A 6,859-nucleotide genomic window follows, 5' to 3' on the forward strand; every position below is an offset into this window, starting at 1 on the left:
TCCAGGTCCTCCTCAGCCAGGGTATCAAATTTGTAGAATTTTGCAAACGTGTTTGCCCCCGACCAAGTAGCTGCTCGGCAAAGTTGTAAAGCCGAGACCCCTCGGGCAGCCGCCCAAGATGAGCCCACCTTCCGTGTGGAATGGGCTTTTACAGATTTAGGCTGCGGTAAGCCTACCGCAGAATGCGCCAGCTGAATAGTGCTACAAATCCAGCGCGCAATAGACTGCTTAGAAGCAGGAGCACCCAGCTTGGTGGGTGCATACAGGATAAACAGCGAGTCAGTCTTTCTGACTCCAGCCGTCCTGGAAATATAAATTTTTAGGGCCCTGACTACGTCCAGCAACTTGGAATCCTCCAAGTCCCTAGTAGCCGCAGGCACCACAATAGGTTGGTTCAAGTGAAAAGCTGAGACCACCTTTGTGAGAAACTGAGGACGAGTCCTCAATTCTGCCCTATCCATATGGAAAATCAGATAAGGGCTTTTACAAGACAAAGCCGCCAATTCTGAAACCCGCCTGGCCGACGCCAGGGCCAACAGCATGACCACTTTCCACGTGAGATATTTTAAATCCAGTCTTAAGTGGTTCGAACCAATGTGATTTCAGGAATGCCAAAACCACATTGAGATCCCAAGGTGCCACTGGGGGCACAAAAGGAGGCTGAATATGCAGTACTCCTTTGACAAAAGTCTGAACTTCGGGCAGTGAAGCCAGTTCTTTTTGGAAGAAAATCGACAGAGCCGAAATCTGGACCTTTATGGACCCCAATTTGAGGCCCAACGTCACCCCTGCTTGCAGGAAGTGCAGGAATCGACCCAGTTGAAATTCCTCCGTCGGGGCCTTCATGGCCTCACACCAAGCAACATATTTTCGCCAAATGCGGTGATAATGTCTTGCGGTGACATCCTTCCTGGCTTTGATCAGGGTAGGGATGACTTCCTCCGGAATACCCTTTTCCTTCAGGATCCGGTGTTCAACCGCCATGCCGTCAAACGCAGCCGCGGTAAGTCTTGGAACAGACAGGGTCCCTGCTGCAGCAGGTCTTGTCTGAGCGGCAGAGGCCAAGGGTCCTCTGTAAGCATCTCTTGAAGTTCCGAGTACCAAGCTCTTCTTGGCCAATCCGGAACCACGAGTATGGTTTTCACTCCTCGCCTTCTTATTATTCTCAGTACCTTGGGTATGAGAGGTAGAGGAGGAAACACATAAACCGACTGGTACACCCATGGTGTCACTAGAGCGTCCACCGCTATCGCCTGAGGGTCTCTTGACCGGGCGCAATATCTTTTCAACTTCTTGTTGAGGCGGGACGCCATCATGTCTACCTGTGGTTTTTCCCACCGGTTGACCAGCATTTGGAAGACTTCTGGATGAAGTCCCCATTCTCCCGGGTGGAGGTCGTGCCTGCTGAGGAAGTCTGCTTCCCAGTTGTCCACTCCCGGAATGAACACTGCCGTCAGTGCTAACACATGATTCTCTGCCCATCTGAGAATCCTTGTGGCTTCTGCCATCGCCATCCTGCTTCTCGTGCCGCCCTGTCTGTTTACATGGGCGACCGCCGTGATGTTGTCTGACTGGATCAGTACCGGCTGGTTTTGAAGCAGGGGTCTTGCCTGGCTTAGGGCATTGTAAATGGCCCTTAGCTCCAGGATATTTATGTGAAGAGAAATCTCCTGATTTGACCACAGTCCTTGGAAATTTCTTCCCTTTGTGACTGCCCCCCAGCCCCGAAGGCTGGCATCCGTGGTCACCAGGACCCAGTCCTGTATTCCGAATCTGCGGCCCTCTAGTAGATGAGCCCTCTGCAGCCACTACAGCAGCGACACCCTGGTTCTGGCCGATAGGGTTATCCGCTGTTGCATCTGGAGATGGGACCCGGACCATTTGTCCAACAGGTCCCACTGGAACGTCCTTGCGTGGAACCTTCCGAATGGAATTGCTTCGTATGAAGCTACCATTTTTCCCAGGACTCGTGTGCATTGATGTACCGACACTTTTCCTGGTTTTAGGATGTCTCTGACCAGAGATGACAATTCCTCGGCATTTTCCAGTGGAAGAAACACTCTTTTCTGGTCTGTGTCCAGAATCATTCCCAGGAACAGAAGACGTGTCGTCGGGACCAGCTGTGACTTTGGAATGTTTAGAATCCAGCCGTGCTGTTGTAGCACTTCCTGAGAAAGTGCCACCCCCACTATCAACTGTTCTTTGGACCTCGCCTTTATCAGGAGATCGTCCAAGTATGGGATAATTAAACTCCCTTCTTGCGAAGGAGTATCATCATTTCGGCCATTACCTTGGTAAAGACCCTCGGTGCCGTGGATAACCCAAACGGCAGCGTCTGGAACTGATAGTGACAGTCCTGTACCACAAATCTGAGGTACTCCTGGTGCGGAGGGTAAATGGGGACATGCAGGTACGCATCCTTGATGTCCAGGGATACCATGTAATCCCCCTCCTCCAGGCTCGCAATAACCGCCCTGAGCGATTCCATCTTGAACTTGAACCTTTTGATATAAGTGTTCAAGGCTTTTAAATTTAAGATGGGTCTCACCGAACCGTCCGGTTTCGGTACCACAAACATTGTGGAGTAGTAACCCTTTCCTTGCTGAAGGAGGGGTACTTTGACAATCACTTTCTGTGAATACAGTTTTTGAATAGCCACCAACACTGCCTCCCTGGCAGAGGGAGTTGCCGGCAAGGCAGATTTTAGGAAACGGCGGGGGGAGACGTCTCGAATTCCAGCCTGTACCCCTGAGATACTACTTGAAGGACCCAGGGATCCACTTGTGAGAGAGCCCACTGTGTGCTGAAAACCCTGAGACGTGCCCCCACCGCTCCCGATTCCGCCTGAGCAGCCCCAGCGTCATGCTGTGGACTTACCGGACGCAGGGGAGGACTTCTGCTCCTGGGAACTAGCTGTGTGCTGCAGCTTTTTCCCCCTTCCTCTGCCCCTCGGCAGAAAGGATGAGCCTCTAGCCCGCTTATTTTTCTGGGGCCGAAAGGACTGTACTTGATAATACGGTGCCTTCTTTTGCTGTGGGGTAGCCTGTGGCAAAAAGGTCGATTTCCCAGCAGTAGCTGTGGAAACGAGGTCTGAAAGACCTTCCCCAAAAAGTTCCACCCCTTTATAGGGTAAAACTTCCATGTGCCGCTTGGAGTCGGCATCACCTGACCATTGCCTAGTCCATAACCCCCGTCTGGCGGCAATGGACATAGCGATTATTTTTGATGCCAGTCGGCAAATATCCCTCTGTGCATCACGCATGTATAAGACCGCGTCTTTTATATGGTCAATCGTTAGCAAAATATTGTCCCTATCCATGGTATCAATGTTTTCCGACAGGGAGTCTGACCACGCAGCAGCAGCACTGCACATCCAAGCTGATGCAATAGCGGGTCTCAATATAATGCCAGTGTGTGTGTATATAGCTTTTAGGGTACTTTCCTGCTTTCTATCAGCAGGTTCTTTTAGGGCGGCCGTATCCGGAGACGGTAGTGCCACCTTCTTTGATAAGCGTGTCAGCGCTTTATCTACCCTAGGGGGTGTTTCCCAGCGTGACCTATCCTCTGGCGGGAAAGGGTACGCAGCCATTAGCCATTTAGAAATGATCAATTTCTTATCTGGGGAAGTCCACGCTTCCTCACACACCTCATTTAATTCGTCAGATGCAGGAAAAACTACTGGTAGTTTTTTCTCACCAAACATAATACCCTTTTTTGTGGTACCTGGGGTATCATCAGAAATGTGTAATACATTTTTCATAGCCTCAATCATATAACGGGTGGATCTATTGGAGGGTACACTCGTCTCATCATCGTCGACACTGGAGTCGGTATCCGTGTCGACATCTGTATCTGTCATCTGAGGTAGCGGGCGTTTTACAGCCCCTGATGACATTTGAGACGCTTGGACAGGCACAAGCTGAGTAGCCGGCTGTCCTATGTCGTCAAACCTTTTATGTAAGGAGCTGACACTGTCACGTAATTCCTTCCATAAGTCCATCCACACTGGTGTCGACCCCGCAGGGGGTGACATCACATTCACAGGCATTTGCTCCGCCTCCACATCATTATCCTCATCATACATGTCGACACAGCAGTACCGACACACAGCAGACACACAGGGAATGCTCTTACAGAGGATAGGACCCCACAAAGCCCTTTGGGGAGACAGAGGGAGAGTATGCCAGCACACACCAGGGCGCTATATAACACAGGGATATCACTATACAGAGTGTTTTCCCATATAGCTGCCTATATATATATATACTGCGCCTAAATTGTGCCCCCCCCCCCCCCTCTTTTTTACCCTTTCTGTAGTGCAGGACAGCAGGGGAGAGCCAGGGAGCTTCCTTCCAGCGGAACTGTGAGGGAATAATGGCGCCAGTGTGCTGAGGGAGTTGGCTCCGCCCCTTTTTCGGCGGGCATTCTCCCGCTATTTTATCGTTTCTGGCAGGGGTTAATATACACCTATATAGCCTCTGGGGCTATATATGGTGTTAGTTTTGCCAGCCAAGGTGTTATTATTGCTGCTCGGGGCGCCCCCCCCCCAGCGCCCTGCACCCATCAGCAACCGCAGTGTGTGGTGTGCATGAGGAGCAATGGCGCACAGCTGCAGTGCTGTGCGCTACCTTGGAGAAGACAGAAGTCTTCAGCCGCCGATTTTCCGGACCACCTTCTTGTTTCTGGCTCTGTAAGGGGGACGGCGGCGCGGCTCCGGGAACGGACGACGAGGTCGGGTCCTGTGTTCGATCCCTCTGGAGCTAATGGTGTCCAGTAGCTTAAGAAGCCCAAGCTACCACCACTTAGGTAGGTTCGCTTCTTCTCCCCTTAGTCCCTCGTTGCAGTGAGCCTGTTGCCAGCAGGTCTCACTGAAAATAAAAAACCTAAACTATACTTTCTGCTAGGAGCTCAGGAGAGCCCCTAGTGTGCATCCAGCTCAGCCGGGCACATAAATCTAACTGAGGCTTGGAGGAGGGTCATAGGGGGAGGAGCCAGTGCACACCAGATAGTCCTAAATCTTTCTATAGAGTGCCCAGTCTCGTGCGGAGCCCGTCTATTCCCCATGGTCCTTACGGAGTCCCCAGCATCCACTAGGACGTCAGAGAAATAGCGGTGCAGTTAAAATTACGCTCGGTTTCACCTACTGTAATAACCAGGAAGGCGCACAGTTGCACATCATTCTAGCAAACAACTGAAAAATGTCCCCATACTGTGAGCCAGATGCAATAACACCCAAGCAGCATTGCATGATGTACACTGCACACATAACAGCAATTACGGTAGCTCATGGGCTCCAAGCAGAAATGAGCGAAAGACAAGTCCCACAAAGCTGTCCTGTATATGATATACCACCTACTTGCAGTGCTAGAGCTGCTGTCTGTCTTCCAGTTTCCCCGTTTTATATCTTTTTTCCCAGGAACTAAGTTAGCTGACTCATAAATGCCATACTGAGGCTTCACTTCCAAATTTTGACCACGTGGAATGGGCTTAGTGATCTCTAAATCTAAAAGAAAAAATGTAATTGATTAATGATGCTTGTTACACATCAACTGTTTTTCGTTTTTTCTTAAGCTGGGTATACACTGGCTGATATATTGGCTGTTCAATTGAACAGCCAATATATCGGGGCATGTGGGCAGGTGTGTACCAGCTATATATCTGTGAATCACGCAGTTCACAGACATATCGTGTCACCTGTGCAGCATAGCCGATGGCTGATATATCTGCAGCTATATCGGCACATTGTGCTGCGTGTATGGGCGGTCAGCCATCCATACACTTGCTGCAGAGGCCACTGGTGACTGACAGCACAATGGGGTGGGCACAAGTAAATGCCCGCCCAGTTGTGATGTCAGGCATGACCCATAGAAAACAGCGACCACAATATGGTCATATTAAATATCAGTTATCATAAGCAGTCCTATATTGGCTCAACTAGGACTCTAAACTTTAGCAAGGCCAACTTTGACATGATGAGGGAAGCTTTAAGGGACATTGAATGGGAAATTTTGTTTCAAGGAAAAAATACTACTGCGAAATGGGAGGTATTAAAATCACTGTTCGTTAGTAATACTCACAAATTTATTCCCGTGGGTAGCAAACAAAGGACTAAAAATTCCAAATCAATGTGGCTTAACAAAGATTAAGGAACTAATGGAAAGGTGAGCATTCAAAAAATACAAATCAGACGGGAATGCGGAGTCATTCCAGCATTATAAGGATTGTAACAAAAGATGCAAAAAAGAAATGAGTGGCTAAAGTAGAAACTGAAAAGCTAGTAGCAAAGGAAAGCAAATCAAACCCCCAAAATGTTTTTAAATATATTAAAAGCAAAATATTAAAGAAGGAGAATATAGGTCCTTTAAAGGACAAGCTGGGAGTCTTAATCAAAAACGATAATGACATTGCGGATAACTTAAATGAGTTTTCTCATTGGTATTCACAAGAGAGGACCAAGGATTAACACACAATCTCAACAAAGATAATGTCTCACTGCTAAATGCATACATAAGTGAGGAGGTAGTCTGTGGCCGATTAAAAAAAATTAAGATTAATAAGTCACCTGGTCCCAACGGAATTCACCCAAGGGTTCTCATGGAGCTTCACTCTGAACTAGCAAGACCGCTATTTTTGATCTTCAATGACTCACTTACGTCAGGCATGGTTCCCAAAGACTGGTGTGTAGCGGAAGTAGTGCCAATATTCAAAAAGGGAAGTAAAGCCGAACCAGGTAATTATAGACAAGTTAGTCTTATATCTATAGTGGGGAAAGTACTGGAAGGTATTCTAAGGGATAGTATACAGAAATTCATAGAAGCCAATAAGGTTATTAATAGGAACTAACATGGATTTGTGAAGG

The 6,859-nt window shown here is 48.6% G+C and overlaps 1 protein-coding gene across 1 annotated transcript in view; it reads right to left on the reverse strand.

The window, feature by feature from the left end:
- Positions 1-5,499, reverse strand: part of LOC135058074 (phosphoinositide 3-kinase adapter protein 1-like) — a 32,859-nt gene extending 27,360 nt beyond the window's left edge. Inside the window, exon 1 of the transcript XR_010244579.1 lies at positions 5,357-5,499. The gene's annotated coding sequence lies outside the window, so the exon portion shown is untranslated. The remainder of the gene's footprint in view (positions 1-5,356) is intronic.
- Positions 5,500-6,859: the final 1,360 nt, after the last annotated feature.

This window comes from Pseudophryne corroboree, chromosome 3, assembly GCF_028390025.1.
Source record: "Pseudophryne corroboree isolate aPseCor3 chromosome 3, aPseCor3.hap2, whole genome shotgun sequence".
Classification (NCBI taxonomy): domain Eukaryota; kingdom Metazoa; phylum Chordata; class Amphibia; order Anura; family Myobatrachidae; genus Pseudophryne; species Pseudophryne corroboree.